Here is an 18,215-nt window from a genome sequence, read left to right on the forward strand (position 1 = left end):
AGAACCTGTGCAGATACCGACCGCCACTGCATGCTCACCTGGGACCATTCAATAGAGAATACCTATTTTTGGGACATAACACAATAATACCTGGAATTTCCAACACACAAAACAAGGTACAATTCACTGCCCATTTGTAAACAGCGTGTTCCTAACATACACAATATAGAGTAGGCAAATTGAGTATTGGATCCTTCAAAACACTTATATAAAACAAACTACAGGAAGACAGATATCGAAATAGTTCACATAATGATGGCATAAGTGATCGAACAACTTGAACACACAGAACATACCAATGGTTTGTGAATATACACTATATGGTGTGTTGTCAATATGTAGAAATCTGGAATTATTCTTCACACAACTGCTTTAGATGACTGATATTATTTAGTTTATTAATTTTATTAATTGCGGCCAAAAAGACAAGCTAGCGCTGTGGACTGGAGACAAAATTCGTTTCCCGCTCTACCTTTATTGAACAAAATTTGATTGCATGCGAAAGTAAGAAGCAGTCCTTTCTTACCGTATATGCCATTAGATGAATCCACCCAATTTAGAACACGGTAAAGCAAAGATCGAAGTCCATTAAATTCAACTGCCTTATCTTATAGCAGAACTTGTTCTACGTTGTTCCCACTAGAGTGAGAATACAGTAAAACGAGGATCATTGATATCTGATTTCAACTGCATACATATAGCTAACTTTGTCTACGATGTTTTCCCTTGACATCACGGGAAAAAAAGATCATAGAACTTGAACTTTAATTGTATTATAATACATCAGAACCGGTCCACGTTGGTCGCATTTGACAGCACGGTAAGAAAAAGAAAAAAATACCATGGACTCTGAACTTCAATTGTATTATGATATAGCAGAACTCGGTCTACGTTGGTCGCACTTGTCGACACGGTAAACAAAGATCATAACCTATGAGCTTAAACTGCACAACGCTATAGCAGAACTGGGTCTACATTGTTTGGACTTGAGAAAACGCTAAAACAAAGATCATAGATCCTGAAATTCATCTGCATTATGTTTAAGTAGAACTGGGTCTACGTTGTTCGCACTTGAAAAGACGCTTAAAAAAGATCATAGGCCTGAACTTCAACTGCATTATGCTATAGCAGAACCGGGTCTAATTGTTTGCTATAGTAGAACTCTGTGTGTGTGTGTGTGTGTGTGTGTGTGATATTTGGAGACAACTCGAGCTTAGCTCTTCTTTTCACTTTTTACACAAGCTGGTTAGTCGAATCTGCCAAGATAAACAGCAAAGTAGATACAGACATAATGCTAGAAATTATTTGATATTTGTCACTGAAGCAGTATCTTCGAACACCATTGCTATTGTAGAACTCTGAAGCAGTATCTTCGAACACCATTGCTATTGTAGAACTCTGAAGCAGTATCTTCGAACACCATTGCTATTGTAGAACTCTGAAGCAGTATCTTCGAACACCATTGCTATTGTAGAACTCTGAAGCAGTATCTTCGAACACCATTGCTATTGTAGAACTCTGAAGCAGTATCTTCGAACACCATTGCTATTGTAGAACTCTGAAGCAGTATCTTCGAACACCATTGCTATTGTAGAAGTCTGAAGCAGTATCTTCGAACACCATTGCTATTGTAGAACTCTGAAGCAGTATCTTCGAACACCATTGCTATTGTAGAACTCTGAAGCAGTATCTTCGAACACCATTGCTATTGTAGAACTCTGAAGCAGTATCTTCGAACACCATTGCTATTGTAGAACTCTGAAGCAGTATCTTCGAACACCATTGCTATTGTAGAACTCTGAAGCAGTATCTTCGAACACCATTGCTATTGTAGAACTCTGAAGCAGTATCTTCGAACACCATTGCTATAGTAGAACTCTGAAGCAGCGTCTTCGAACACCATGGCGGTCAAAATTTATAATTTAAAAAATAATCTTGAATTTGTTTTGGCGCTCTTATCAAGCATGGGGCTCGTATCGTTGCTTACAATTCAACTGTTAGTCATACATGTACAATATAATTCAGTTGTAAGCAACGATACGAGCGTCTGTGTCATCAAAGAGGTCGGTACCGACAGAGAAAAACCGAGAGAGAAAAAGGTTTAGTTAAGGTTTATGTACCCATTTTTGTAATTGCACCATGTATTTTAGGCCGATAAATCAGTCCTTCACCCGTAATGATAATGATTTTTGGGTGAGGGGCTGATATCACCTATTCATTAAAAGCTGCAATTATCTGCATATAAATTTGGCTGCACACATCGATGTATATTTTATACACTTACCGGTATTTCTCGTGAATGTGCAGCTACCGTTCACTAAAGGGTTATTTTGGTGACATGTAGATTATATTCCCTAAGCAAATCATATGTTTGCTGACTTGTAAATCCACCTGGAATAGCACAACCATCTGTCCTGTCGCCATTTTGAATTTCGCGCTTGATATGGAATCGGTTCACAATTAATACTTCCAGTTCAGTACCCATGAATGTAGTTCTAGTCTATTTTTAGAACATTTTTTTCCTCTCTCATTTTGGTGGTGATAGAAGAGTTTTATTTATGCATTTTTGGTAGGGATTTAAAGGTAACTGTTTATTCTTGATAATATGAGCTCAGGGTGTTGTTGTATGTGTGTATTTCGGCGACAGTGCACAGTGAGTAATAAGGCCTTGGTGATGCTCCGGAAGTGAAATCTGTGTTCTGTTTACATGGTGATGTGTTGACAGTTCAGCATCTAAAAAAAGAGCAGGTCAACCTTTGACGAGAACTTCACCGTGAAGTCATCTTTGAAGGTATTTTAGATTAGCATATGATTTGTATTGATTGTCACACAGTGGAAAGGTCAGTACTGAGAAACCAATGTAGATAACATATAGTAAAATTAATTGTGTCCTATGTCCATATGGCTGTTACCAATTATTGGTATGTGTCTAAAGTGTGCGCGGGTTTGTTCCGAATGATTTTCATGCAGCAAAATTGCATATTTTAATGAACAGGTGACGTCATACCCACAATATCATCCATCAGTATCAACATAGATTTGTGGGGTTGATTTATCGGATTACGTGCATTTTTGTCATGTTATATTTAAATGTACATGAGCGCATATGCACCGCTGACTTCATACAACATTGCTCATGTATTCAATTAAGAGTTTAACCTTTTTTTCTGAGTTTATCGTGGTATAAACTGTCAGTTGCCGACTCACACAGCTTACATAACGCCCGAAAGGCAACTGTCAGTTGCCGACTCACACAAGTAACGCCCGAAAGGCGTTATGTAAGATATGTGAGTCGGCAACTGACAGTTTATACCACGATAAACTCAGAAAAAAACTACAACATTAAACTCTTAAAAAATTGCAATGCCAGTAGCTGGTAAAGGAAAGTAACATTTCAATTGGTCAGAATTGCGTTTATTTCTATATGATCTGTAAGGAGAACTACTTTTCAAAGAATACACACTTCTATGAATAGTCACGTGTACAGCATAAGATAAACACTGCCAGTGAATGCAGACACGAAGTAAGCATTAAAGGAAAAGAACATTCTAACAATTTAAAAAAAAAAATTGAATATATTTGGCTTCCATTGGCTGAAGGACTGGTATTATGATGACCTTATTACGACCAAGCAGAACAATCCCAAGTGCTATAAATAGCTACGTAACAGAAAACCCCAAAAATGTATTACTACACTCAATTAATATTTCTGTTTTTTAATGATGCAAACAAAATAACATAAATAATTGAAATTTCAATTATAAGAGTTTAACGTTGTTTTTTATGAGTTTATCGTGGTATAAACTGTCAGCTGCCGACTCACACAGCTTACATAACGCCTTTCGGGCGTTATGTAAGCTGTGTGAGTCGGCAACTGACAGTTTATACCACGATAAACTCAGAAGAAAAAAACAACGTTAAACTCTTAAGTGAACACGGATCTTATAGGACACACGGTACTAATTGTATGACAATATGGCAACCAGCCTGGAAATGGGTGATAATAAAATATAGTATATATGAGTTTGGGTGGCCAGGATTGGTTGAAAATGAAAGTAATTTTTTAAAGAAAAAGAATCTTTTGAGAGCTTATCCTAGTTGTAACTTTAAAAATAGAGACATTGTTTTCTTGATGGAACTTCAGTCTTTTAACAGTATTGAGTTTGGAACACTCATTACTGAAATTAGCACCTGACTCGTTATTGCTGAATTGAAAGCACATGTTTCAAACACATGCAGGTCCAGAAAATGCTTCGGCTCATGTCCTTTCCTCTACAACCGCTCCTGTGGCCTAGTGGTTAAAGCGTCCGCCTCTGATGCGGGAGATCATGGATTCGATCCCCGGCCGAATCATACCAAAGACTTACAAAAATGGTACGAACAGCTGCCTCGCTAGGCTCTCAGCATTAAGAGGTTAGTGTTAGGACTGGTCGGCCTGGTGTCAAGATAATGTGACTGGGTGGGACATCATGCTACATGTCTGCGGCATGATGCCCCAGTGCTAGACATCACTATAAACTGTCACACTGCAGACATTGTAGCGATATGACTGAAAAATTGTTAAAGCTACATTAAAAATACACACACACACACACACACACCTTTCCTCTGCACAAAAGCTGTCATCCGGTTTTTTTTTTTATATACTGATAAATATAGGTTTGATCATGAGCACTCAGAAATTTAAAGTTACTGAATTTTTTTAAATCATGGTGTTTGCATAGGTTTACTATGGGAACCGAATTAGTACCGTGAGTCCTACAGTTGAGTTACCTCAAGTTTGCGTTCAAGGAGTCAATAGGGCAAGTTACGCACTAGGCGGATGTGACGCCACGCGTAATGACCACGGGCCTAAAAATAGCCCCACGTGGGTCGTGTCTTTAAACCCTACCGACAAACTTTGTAAGATGATTGCTAAGTTTCAGAAGAGTTAAATGAAGATGATTTTCTCGGGGCGAAATTACCTTAAATCCTTATAGCAAGTGTCAAATTCAGCATAAACATCTAATGTACTAGTCCGAGTTTCCTCTGACCCTTGCCACTCAATTTTTGATATTTGGACATTTATGTTGGTGTGTACACGCCAACATAAATGTCCAAATATCAAAAATGGGTACACCCCAATATAAATGTCCAAATATCAAAACTGGGGTGGCAAGGGTCAGAGAAAACTACACCCCAACATAAATGTCCAAATATCAACAATGGGGTGGCAAGGGTCTTAGGAAGCTTGGACTACTAATGTACACTCTAGTTTTGTTTTGTTTATGTCAGCAATATGGCAGAGCAAGTCATGTCTAATGGGTAAATTCTATTTAAAGCAATATTTCCACTGGAGCATGATGTCGCAGACGTGTAGCATTATGTCCCACCCAGTCAAATTATCCTGACGCTAGGTCAGCCAGTCCTAACACTAACTGCTAAATGCTGAGTGCCTTGCGAGGCAGCTGCTAGTACCATTTTTATAAATCTTTGATATGACGCGGCCAGGGCTCGAACCAGCACCCGAGGCGGACGCTCTAACCGATTAGTCAACCGGAGCGGTCAGTTAATATTTGGCCGTGTTCTAGAAACTTTAAAAAGCGAATAATATCATGGGCGCCCGCACAGCGGATTTCACCTCTAAAGGTTAATAGCTGACCACTACATATTTGACCCCTCCCCCAAGTAATTCTGCAGGTGCCACTGAATAATATAACAACTCCTATCTAGGACTTGATTAAAAGGTATAGTTTCTGATGTACTTATTTGAATTCAAGGGTCCAAAATGCATGGCATAGTTACAAAAATGGGTACATAAACCTTAACGTTCGGAAATTTACACAGTATAAACAAAGATGGCGATATATTGTCCGCCATTTTGCTTCAGTACATAAATTATTTAGATAGAAAGAAGAATGAATAAATATAAATAATAATGAGGACTTTGTATAGCGCCTAATCTTTAGAAGCTCTAAGCGCTTTACAACGTTAGACAACACCTATAACATAAAAAACATATATAATGAAATGATTACAAAAACAACCACCATAAAATTAGAAAACATAAAAAACATGCTGAGAATATTTAAGGTAGGAAACATTATAAGGTCTTTAAGTTTGTTCTTGCAGTCGGAATAAGTGAGTTTTGAAAGCACTCTTGAATGGCATCACTGTGTCTTTGTGTCTAAGTTCAGTGGGCAATTCATTCCACGTTGCTGGGCCCTGGTATGCAAAAGAACGCTGTCCATATGACTTTGTTTTCATAGTGGGAATAATGAGTACACGATTGTCGGAAGAGGAGCGTAAGTATCTTTCTGGTGTGGACACATGGGTGAGGTCGGATATGTATGTTGGACTAGAGTCCGTCAGTGAAACGTAGCACAGAGAACAAATTTTGTGTTTGATTCTGGATCGAATGAGTAGCCAAGGAGGGTATAAGCAGTTGGGAGGTGTGCTCTGATCGTGGTACTCTAAGTATGATCCGAGCATCTGTGTTTTGAACTTTTTGAAGCTTCTGGAGCAGATATTGAGATGAACCAGACAGAATTGAGTTGCAATAGTCCAGTCTTGAAAGTACTAATGAACACACAAGTGTTTTAGTGGCATCAACTGAAAGATTTTTGCGAATGGAGCTGATGCGTCTCAGCTCAAGATATGCAGCCTTGCATATGTTCATGACATGTTGGTGTAATGTGAGAGTACTGTCCAGAGTAACACCTAGGTTTCGTACTGATTGTGTGAATTTAATGTTGGTGTTGCTGATATTTATTGTTTGAGGTCAAGGATGTGAATGAGAAAGTCTTTGTGTTGTGATCAGAATGGCCTCAGTTTTATCATCATTCATCTGCAGCTTGTTACATGTCATCCATGATTTCACATCAGAAATGCACCTCTCTACACCTTGGATGGTAGCATCAACTTCAGTTGGGTGGCTAGATTTGTATATTTGGGTGTCATCAGCGTACAATGGGTGAGACACTGGATGATGATCTATGACACTTGAGAGCGACTGAGTGTATAGAATAAAGAGAACAGGTCGAAGAACAGACCCCTGTGGAACACCACAACATAGATCAACTGGGCTGGAGTGTATTCCATTTGCAGACACAATTTGTGTCCTGTTGACCAAGTAGGACTTGAACCACAGTAAGGCTGTATCATGAATGCCAAATACATGCTGGAGGCGGTGAAGTAATATATCATGGTCTATCGTGTCAAATGCTGCAGACAAATCAAGGAGGGTGAAGACTGCAATCTGTCCGCTATCAAAAGCAGAGAGAATGTCATTAACTACTTTCAGAAGAGTAGTTTCAGTACTGTAGCAAGGGCGATATGCAGATTGTACATTGCTAAAAAGACTGTTTGAATACTGTTTGAATGAGATACAAGCGGGGATAGAACAACCTTTTCTAAGATTTTTTTTATATGAATGGGAGATTAGAAACTGGGCGGTAGTTCTTTAAATCGTTATGGTCTAGTGTTGGTTTCTTCAGCTGAGGCTTTACAATGGCAGTTTTTAAAAATGATGGGAATTCCCCTGATGAGAGAGGTATTAATAACATCATTTAGTGAAGGCAATGCTGGATCTAAGCACTCAAGCAGCAGTGATGTTGGAATTGGATCAAGTTCACATGACTTTGGTGCACTCTTCATCAGGATTGTACGTACAAAATCCATAGAGACAGGTTCAAATGCTGCTAATGGTTGCCGCTCAAATTCTGTATCCCAACTGTATGGTGACGATGAGTCAATTGAAATTGTGGTGTCAAGCTTATCTCTAATGGTTTGTACTTTGTCACGGAAGAAATTTGTAAACATGTCCGGAAGGTCGACTGGAGAGAAAGTAGTTGGAAGTGGTGTAGATTTGTTCCTTGACATTAGCTTGTTAGTAATCTCGAAGAGCTCTTTGCAGCTGGAACTTTCCATGATCTTAGTAGTGTAGTGGGCTGATTTCGCTGCATGGACTATATTTGTGGCATTCTTCTTAGCGGCTTCATAGATTTGCTTATGAATAGTGAGTCTGGTGGAAAGCCAAAGCCTCTCAGCTTTACGGTCAATATATATATATATATATATATATATATATATATATATATATATATATATATATATATATATATATATATATATATATATATATATATATATATATATATATATATATATATATATATATATATATATATATATATATATATATATATATAATTTGCGTAGTAATGACTCGTAAAAAGAAAACTGTCATAAATCCTTCTAATAGGAATCCCGTCTATCAGTCACGGCTGGAATCAACTCTCCTACCTGCCATCGTGCTTCATTTCATATTCTATAGCGTAACATTCGTTTACAGGTTTGTATGGTGCAGACAAAACGGAAAACCGATGACCAAAGTGAAACTTGTCCCTTGTCAGAGCACCGCCAAAACTTGGTTCTAGTCAGAGCAACGCCAAACTTTGATCCAAGTCAGAACACACTGGTCAACAGTGAAATCATTACTGACTTGAAAAGGCCCTAATCTGTAGTATTTTGGTGTGCCGAACACGAATATAACCGTGAAAAATTTGTATTGGCTCTCGTTTTGAAGATATTCATATACCTCATTTTCTATGTTTCACTGTGTAAATTTCTCCAGTAGGACTGCAGCAACATCCGGAATAATGATGTAACATTGCATAATACCATCATGCTCACATCATCCACAGTTGATTGCATCATTTTCTGATGCAATGCAATACTAATGCCATGCGGCTGCTGAAGTAAGTTGACGTCAGCAGTGTACTATACATGTGTAGGCCTATTATACTAATGCCAGGCGGCTGCTGAAGCTGACGTAAGCAGTGTACTATATAAAGCCCAATCAGATAGGTTCAGCATTTAAAATATTTTAGACGTTGTGCGAGACAGTTCAAGCTACTGTTACATAAAACTTATTATTTTATCCATTTACGTACAATAAAGAACAGTAATGCCTCGAAAGTGTGTTAATACCGCGGACAATTTTTGCTATATTTGTGGGGAAGTGACATTTGCCAACCAGAAGAAAAGTATCAATTCTCAAGTGAAGAAGGCATATCATCTTTACTTCGGATGCAAGGTTGGTGACCAAGACAAGCCTTGGGCTCCGCATATATGCTGTGCTACATGTACAACACAGCTTTCACAGTGGTTGAATTGCAAAAGGTCATCAATGCCGTTTGCAGTCCCAATGGTGTGGAGAGAGCCAAGCAACCACCTAAATGACTGTTACTTCTGCTTGGTTCCTCCTCTTTCCGGCGGAATAACGAAGCGAAAGAAGTCGAGAATAGTCTACCCAAACATTCCGTCTGCATTGAGACCAGTTCCACATGGTGAGGGACTTCCTATTCCAGAACCTCCAGCAGAATATTCTCTTGATTCATCTGACGAAGACAAAGGTGAGTCGACCTGTTCTTCTCCTGGTCCATCAGCATGCAGTGATCCAGATTTTCACTGTGGTGCATCATCAACCCCACACAGAATAACACAGGAAGAACTAAATGACCTGATTCGTGATTTGGACTTATCAAAGAACAAGGCAGAATTGCTAGGATCAAGACTCCAACAATGGAATCTTCTAGAAGAAGATGTCACAATTACTGCATATCGAAAGCGCCACCAGCAATTGGAGCCTTTCTTCAGAAAGGAAAGTAATCTGATATTCTGTTCCGATATTGAGGGCCTCATGAATGCTTTAAAAATCACTCATGACCCACAAGAATGGAGACTATTTGTGGACTCTTCGAAACTGAGTCTCAAGGCTGTGCTTTTGCACAATGGAAACATTCTTCCATCTATTCCAGTAGCGTATGCTGTCCACATGAAAGAGACATACGATAACTTAAGGCAGCTACTGAATTCCATTGAGTATAACAAGTACAGCTGGCACCTCTGTGGTGATTTGAAGGTAGTTGCCCTTTTAATGGGACTGCAGCAAGGATATACAAAATACATGTGTTTCTTATGCGAGTGGGATAGCCGAGCAAGGGAAATGCACTACATGAGGAAGGAATGGACTCACAGGCAGAATGTAGCCATTGGAGAGAAGAATATCCAACACCCAGCTCTGGTTGAGGCTCAGAAAATCTTGCTACCACCCCTTCACATCAAACTAGGTTTGATGAAGAACTTCGTGAAAGCCATTGACCGGACTTTGCCAGCATTCCGATACCTGCATGAAAAATTCCCTCGACTCAGCGAAGCAAAGATTAAAGAGGGAGTTTTTGTGGGTCCTCAGATTCGAGAGCTTTTCAAAGATGACCGGTTCAACAACTTGCTGGAAGGTGACGCGAAACAAGCATGGAATGCTTTTCGCCTAGTTTCTACAAACTTCCTCGGAAATGTTAGGGCAGAAAACTATAAGGAACTAGTAGAAGACATGTTGATGAAGTATAAGAAACTTGGCTGCAATATGTCTCTCAAGATTCACTTCCTTCATTCCCATTTGGATTTCTTTCCTAGCAACTGTGGTATTGTTAGTGATGAACACGGCGAACGTTTTCATCAAGATATCGCAACAATGGAACAAAGATACCAGGGAAAATGGTCCACTACAATGCTGGCTGACTACTGCTGGACACTCCTCAGAGATGCTCCCGAACAGCTGTACAAGAGACAGGCGAAGAAATCTAAGATGTAGTCAATGACTTGATTTTTTATAGGTAGGCTATTACAGTTGACCTTTTACTATTGGAATGCATTTCGTTATGTAAACATTAATTTCTTGCAGATTACAAAAAAACTAGAGCCAATTTTGCAATTTGACTGTCATATTCGTGTTCAGCACATAAAAATTGATAAGAATTGACTAATTTTATTTCAGTAACATGACTTTTGTAAAAATTTGTTGTCCAGTGACACCCCCAAAACTTGATCCTGGTCAGAGCACCCACCGAATTTGGTACTGGTCCGAACACCACCAAAACTTTATCCTGATCAGAACACCACAAAAACTTGGTCTTGGTCACAGCCCAATCTGATTAAAAGCAGATCTCCACTGTCCTACATCTAATGAGATTGGGTCACAACGCCGCCAAATGTTGGCCCAAACGATCATAGACTCTCATTCAAATGTACACTACGAGGCCACATGAGCGAAAATAAACCATTTTGCTTCCAAAAAGGCGAAGATGTTCCAAAACAATATATATTAAGAGGGAACGCGCTTACTGTAAAATTAAAGCTGCGCTCTTTCATTGATGTGCGTGATTAAACTATGTCAGTACATAATTTCATTATTGATTACTCATTCTAACAATCTGGCACTTAACAATAGAGTTAACATATTAATAATGCTATCTCTATTTTCCTTGCGAATGTGCACAAAACACAACAGAAAAAAGCGTTAAGCCGCTGACATTATCGCGCGTATGACTGTTAGAAATCTGCAGCTTCATTCTGTTAAACATATTGCTTGCCAATACGTTTGAGCATCTTATATAAAGAACGTTTGCTTGTTCCGAGTGAATAAAGGATATACGTCATCTCGTCTATGAAAAACTCAAATAGCCTCGCTATGTTTGTTTTTATTATTTTGTTTATAAATGATGTACTCATTAGTAGAGCATATTAAGACATGTTCATCCTGAGAGATATGATGATGATGAAGTATAATAAACAAAAAAAACATATATTTCCGAAATGGAAAAGAAAGCAGTTTCATTGATGATATCATTTTATTAGCCACTGTGGCAATATCCGTTTTTCTCACGCTGATGCAGTTCAAGATCGAGCATTGCAGTAAACAGTAAAATATTCAAAGTCATGAAAGTACTGGAAATAACAGAAAATTAAACCGAAAAGATCTACGTTGCAAAGTATATCGTCCTAGACTGATTTTACGTGTTATAAAACAGATTTCATAGCATATCGGAAAACTCGTCGTCCTAAACGGAGCCAAATGGCCCGGGCCTCAACCCCTAAGGGGCCTCGAAAAGCTTTTTTCAAAATAAACAAGTCCGAAAATAATAAATCTTATTTATTGTGCACATAGTTTTCTGTTGTTATATATTAAATTATATGGGCTTACTTTGGCATTCGGAATTTCAATATAACCAGAGCCTAGGGGCCACAAAATCTCGAAGTGGCCCAGGGCTCTCCCTACCTCTGAAGGGACTTGAATACAGACAGATTCATATACGAACCTGGTTTATATAATAATAATCGTGTACTTGTCAAAATACTTTAGGTACCAAATCATAAACCTTCAAGATATTTAACAACGTCATAATCATCACTTTGTTCTACTGACAGCGAAGCATAGACTTCACGAGCTTTGCCAAGAAGAATATTTTGCAATAATAGAGTCCAGTGCCGTCTTGGCCATTTCAAATTTTCAGCATTTATTTTTAAAAATAAGTTAAACATTTTTTCTACTTTTTCTTAAAAGGGGGCACTAACCTAATATTTCTAGTAACATCAAAACCGGAGCTTGTGTGTAATGGGGGGGGGGGGGCGGTCTTTCCAACTGCCAGCTCTGATTTTTGTAACCTAAATTGAAATTCCCTTTCGTCCTTTTCTCTTTGCATCTGTATATCTCTCTCCTTTTTCTCGTTGCATTTGCGTTTGCCTATTTTCTCATCTCTTTCTCTCTTTTCCCTCTTCATGAAGCTGCATTTATCTTCTTTCTGCAACAGCATTTGTCTATCTTCTTTCTCTCTCTCTCTCTAAAGCTGAAGCTTAATTAAGTATATTTTCATTTAGTATTTTAATTTCAATTCTATTACTTTATTTCAGAGCCAGAAAGACAGTTACTAATCCACCCAAAATCAATTTTATAAAAAGTTTTCATGTAAACTACATTATATATAAGCTAGGATACAATAATAGAACCAGGATATATGTCAGTTACCTTCCTCAAACATTCGAAGTTGTCAACAAGTTTAGGAATTTCCAAATGAAAAGTAACATCGTAAAATCATATAGAAGTAAACATGTTTACTTCAGTTGATAATGATCTGATTATCTGAACACGTTCAAAGAGAAATATTAGCTACATATTATGTTGTTTACAAAATAAATTTCACATGTCATGTTCACCATTAACTTGACCATGCGTCTGGGAGTTGAATGTTTGATTTTGGAGGTCTGGATTTCGTGGGAGGTGTGACTATGGGTCTAGATCTGGAGGGAGATGTGACTATGGGTCTAGATTTGGAGGGAGGTGTGACTATGGGTTTGGATTTGGCGGGAGGTGTGACTATGGGTCTAGATGTGGAGGTATGATTTTGGCTGTAGAGCTAATAGCTTGGATGCTGAACCGTAGGGAGCATTTGGCAAACTGAGCGGGACGGATCATGCGTGGTGACTCCTCGATCATCCAACAGAGCGGTGGGACTGAAGATACTTTGTATGAGGCGCCGTAGTGGACAAAAGCTGGTTCAATGAGAGAGTTGCAGTTGAAATTTCAATGTCGTATGTCGAGAAATCCAATATCACGTGTTGGATTAAATTGCATGTCCTTAAAGTTCCATTTTCTAGATCGAGATTTTAGATGCTGAATTACATAGTGGTAGTTTAAAGTTCTTTTCCCTATGTAGACGTTTTACAGTCTATTTTTTGAAGTACACGGCGAATTATACAGCGGTGGTTGAAATTTCAATATCATATGTTGAAAATCCCTAATTCACATGTTGTATGTAACTGTTTGTGATGAAAGTGGCGAATTCTAGCAGTATTGTTTCCTGCTAGCAGAAATCCAAATCGAGCTTCTAACTACAAACAACATGAATCAAAACTAAATTTAACCGGGATAACATTTCCAACACCAATATCACCAATATAGACATCATAGAAAAAAATAATCTTGATCTATTACCAGGTGAAATTAATGTATTTGGTGTTGATGATGATGATAGAATCTTTCCAAGGCGAGTCTCAAAGACAGCTAATAGTAAAACAATCAACCTGTTGCTGTATATATATATATATATATATATATATATATATATATATATATATATATATATATATAAGTATGCATTATTAAAATTTTTAATGGATTAGCAGGCAAACAATTAACAAAAATAAAATATTCTTGCTATCGTTGTTTACAAAAGAAGAACTTCTCCTGAAATATAATAAATATTGTATTCATCAACAACGCACAACAATGCCAAAAGAAGAAGACAAAAATCCGAAATTCAACAACTATAAGAAAAAGTTCGTGATACCATTCACGATCATGTACGATTTTGAGTCCATTCAAGAGTTAATTCCTGAGGAAACTAATTCTGCTGGATCGCGAATAACCACGCACACACATAAACAAATTCCAGTCAATGTTGCTTACAAAGTCACATGGGTGGTTAATCCTGCGCTACCTGAGCCTCTTAAAATTTATCGGCGAAAAAATAAAGACGATGAAGAACCAGCTGTTTTGTTATTAAAAAATCTTTTCAATGAAGCATCAAAAATATTTCAACGTCTCTCAATTCCAGGTCCTATGAACCATTTAACCCCAGAACAGCAAAATGAGTCTGAAACAGCTGCATGTTGTCATATTTGTGAAAAACCGTTTTTAACTCCATTAGCAGCTGATAATGCATATGATATTTTAAAAATGTCCATGATCACTGTCATCTTACTGGTGATTATAGAGGAGCAGCACATAACCGTTGTAACATAAAATGTCATGCATCGATGTTCGTTCCTTGTGTTGCACACAATTTTAAAAGCTACGATGGCCATTTCATCATATCAGCGTTGGGTCACCCTGATATTATTAAATTAAGTATGGCCGTAAAATAGATGGTATCGCAAGCAACGCTGAATAATTTATGTTGCTAACAGTTGGACCACTTCGTTTTATTGATAGTCTGCAATTTATGAACTCATCGTTGGACTGACTAGTAAAAAAATTGCAAGGACTTTCCATCGCTGGTGGGACATTTTGGTGAACGAGCAGAATTAATGAAGCAGAAATGCATCTTCCCATATGAGTATTTAGATAGCTTTGAACGATATAATAAAACATTCTTGCCAGATCATGATAAATTGTATTCATCACTATCAGTGGAAAATATAACTGATGATGATAATAAGCATGCACATCGAGTCTGGCAAGAATTCAGTTGTGAGACTCTTGGTGATTATTTAGATCTGTATTTGATGCAATATGTTTTGTTACTCGATGATATATTTCAGAGTTTTCGTCGAACAAGTATTTACAAATATAAATTAGATCCTTGTTGTATTTCTCATCACCAGGGTTATCGTGGGATGCATTATTCAAACTTACCAAAGCGGAAGTAGAGTTAATAACAGACCCTGATAAGTACTATTTAATTGAAAAAGGAATTCGTGGCGGAATCAGCGTTGTGATAAAATAATATGCTTGTGCTAATAATAAATATTTATCTGATTATGATCCTACTAAGCCAACTAAATATATTTTGTGTTTTAGTATAAATAACCTATATGGTTAGGCAATGTCAGAACGAATGCCTTATGGTTGCATTAGTGGAGAAACTATATACAATTTTCTTGCAGAAACAAAAAATATCACTGTAGATCTTTCGGATTCTGATTTTACTTATTTCGTTGAAGCTGATGTTGATTATCCTGAATCATTGCATGATTATTATAATGAGTATCCTCATATTGCAGAAAAATGATAGTACCAGATTTTCTATTGTCAAATGAACATTTATCACACCGGCGAGGAAAGCCGTGTTCAGCTGAAAAACTTGTCCCACATTTATTGAGTAAGCACAGTGATGTCCATCATTACAGAATGCTTAAACAGTTGCATGATAATAGACTTATTCTCAAATAATTTCATCGAGTACGAAAACTAAAACACTCGAGATGGATGGCAGATTATATCAAATTCAATCTGATATGCGAACAATAGCAAAAACAGATTTTGATTAAGATTTTTTCAAACTAATGGCAGAAATGACCACAATAAGACCATACTGCCATGAAATGAAAACGGAAAAAATAGCTAAACAAGGATTAACTAATTTTGATGACAAGCGATACTGTATTGATGGTATAAACACACTCGCATTAGGGTATTATAAAACACACTTGTAAAGAAGTATTCCGCTTATTCAAGAGTAGGTGTGTAAGGGGGTTTATTGAACTATATTTTGAATGAAGCAAGCAACAGAATTGATTTTAGACTCAGTAAAAAAGAATGTCGTTGTAGTAGGTGTCATTATATTAATCTCGTTCTATTTTTTTTAAAAACAATATTGGATTACTATACGAGGGTTATTAAACATCGACGTAGAAGGGTTAAAAAGGTCAAAACAAGTTTGGTTGATGGAAACAGATGGAACTGTGCTCATATCCCCTTTACCGCCTACTACTCACATAATTACTGACACAGGGCATTGTACCAGACCCCTTGTCCTCCCTCCAGTACCAGTAATTAAAGAGGAGCTTCTCAAACATCTAGACTGGATTAAGTGAGGGCAGGACACATTAACAGATATTTGCAAACGGCAGTAACACGTTTGACGAAAACAGAGGGAAAGAACAGAATCGCACAGGAAAGGGACACCCGAAAGGTTGTTAGAGCAAGAAAACAGACGATTGCAAGATACACTAGTCCAAAAATGCTTGGACTGTTCCAAGTTGGATGTATATATCCCCAGAGATGAGGCAGAAGAAGTCGAAGAAAGACCAGATGGGGCCCTCCGTGCCATCAAACGTTTGAAGACAGGGACACTACCGTTCTCTAGGAACCCACCCAGGTAGAATGCGGAACAATACACCGTTGTCCAGGAGGAATAAACAAACCAGCGACATCAAAACCGGAAACAAATCAATCGGAATGTTGTGAAGATTCTCCTGTCGATGAATATGTTGATTTATTATTATTATTATTATTACTGAAAAATGGACTTTAAAAATTTGTACCTAAATACTAACTATTTTAGCTTCTATGACTATCCTAAAGTTATTCATTATCTTTGAAAATTGTGCTGTAATTTTCTTAGTTTTATTTTACGAAAGTCGTATCATCTTGAAGTTAGTAATGATGGAATGTTTTGATGTTAGCACCAAAAAAAAACGTAATTGTTTTGACAAAATCTTTTTATTAAATATATATGCATGTCATTCTTTGTTAAAGTATTCCAGCTATAATAGGTCAAGCATATATAAGGGTAACGTGCATATATCCATCCCTTTTTAATATTATAAATCGGAATCTTATCAAAGCTTTAACTTCTCATGCGTGTTTTTAATGTGAACGAAGTAACAATTTGTACCTTGAAATAGTAAAATGACTCCCTTGGACACAATGTGCGGAGAACACATTTGTGTTTAATGGGGTGGGGTGTGGGAATATGATAGTCGATGGAAATTTAATGTGTAATCTTCTTGAAGTATTTCTGTAATACGCGTTCCGGTTTATTTAGTTCCTCTTCACAATGAAATTCAAAATTGTCCCTCCCCCTTTCTATATACAAAGTGTTTACTTAGGCCCTGTATATGTCGGACCATTATTACCAGTCAGCGTACGCGTTCACTCTCTGCGCATGTCGGATAATCTGGTCTTTGCGCTTGTATACATTTCATTTATATATACTTTTCAACCGGTACATTGTCGTGTCAGACGATAGTATTGTGTGTTTGGTGTCCAAGATGTTAAGAACCTCAGCTCAGCCCCATTAATTACGTCACTTCTCAAATTATTTTATACGTTTCTAATTTCCCTTCTAAGTTTTGTCTCCATCCATCAGAAACGGGCCCTTCATTTTAACTGTTTTTTTATATATAAAAACAATTAACTATTTACTTAAATATACCTTATTATTTCCTTGGAATTTAATCCTTGCCTCTTATTTTCAGCAAGTAATAATTACATTTTAAGTAAATGAGCTATCTTTAGTTTTCTTCTCTCTGTCGTTCTACGTTGAGACCTTTCTGTCTTTCCTCATATTCCTCCAATATCTAAATTATATAACCGGATCCCTTTTTAATAGAAACGATCCTGGGTCGGAGTAACTTAAATACTTGGGGATTATTGGAAGATTTCACTCCGTCTCTTCATCCACCAATTTCACTAATGTGCATGTCAGATGCTTAATGAGGTTTAAAAATCGGAGAAAGCCCTAATTAAGTTTTGTAAAGAATTGTATGTTATGTTTATCTATGTTGTGTGATTGACCTTGGTCAGTAATTGAGTTTAGGGCCTACCTGACTACAAACTTTCTTTGGGGGTGGTGGTGGGGTCAACAATATAGAGCATGTATAATACTTGT

General features: G+C 37.4%; 1 long non-coding RNA gene across 1 annotated transcript in view; it reads left to right on the forward strand.

Moving 5' to 3' along the window:
* LOC149785719 (uncharacterized) overlaps positions 1-17,750 on the forward strand; it is a 31,544-nt gene extending 13,794 nt beyond the window's left edge. The window contains exons 2-3 of the long non-coding RNA XR_016425443.1: positions 1-116; positions 12,733-17,750. This is a non-coding gene — a long non-coding RNA (uncharacterized LOC149785719). The remainder of the gene's footprint in view (positions 117-12,732) is intronic.
* Positions 17,751-18,215: the final 465 nt, after the last annotated feature.

The sequence above is a fragment of the Sinohyriopsis cumingii genome, chromosome 13 (genome assembly GCF_028554795.1).
Source record: "Sinohyriopsis cumingii isolate HCF-2022 chromosome 13, ASM2855479v2, whole genome shotgun sequence".
NCBI classification, from domain to species: Eukaryota; Metazoa; Mollusca; class Bivalvia; order Unionida; family Unionidae; genus Sinohyriopsis; species Sinohyriopsis cumingii.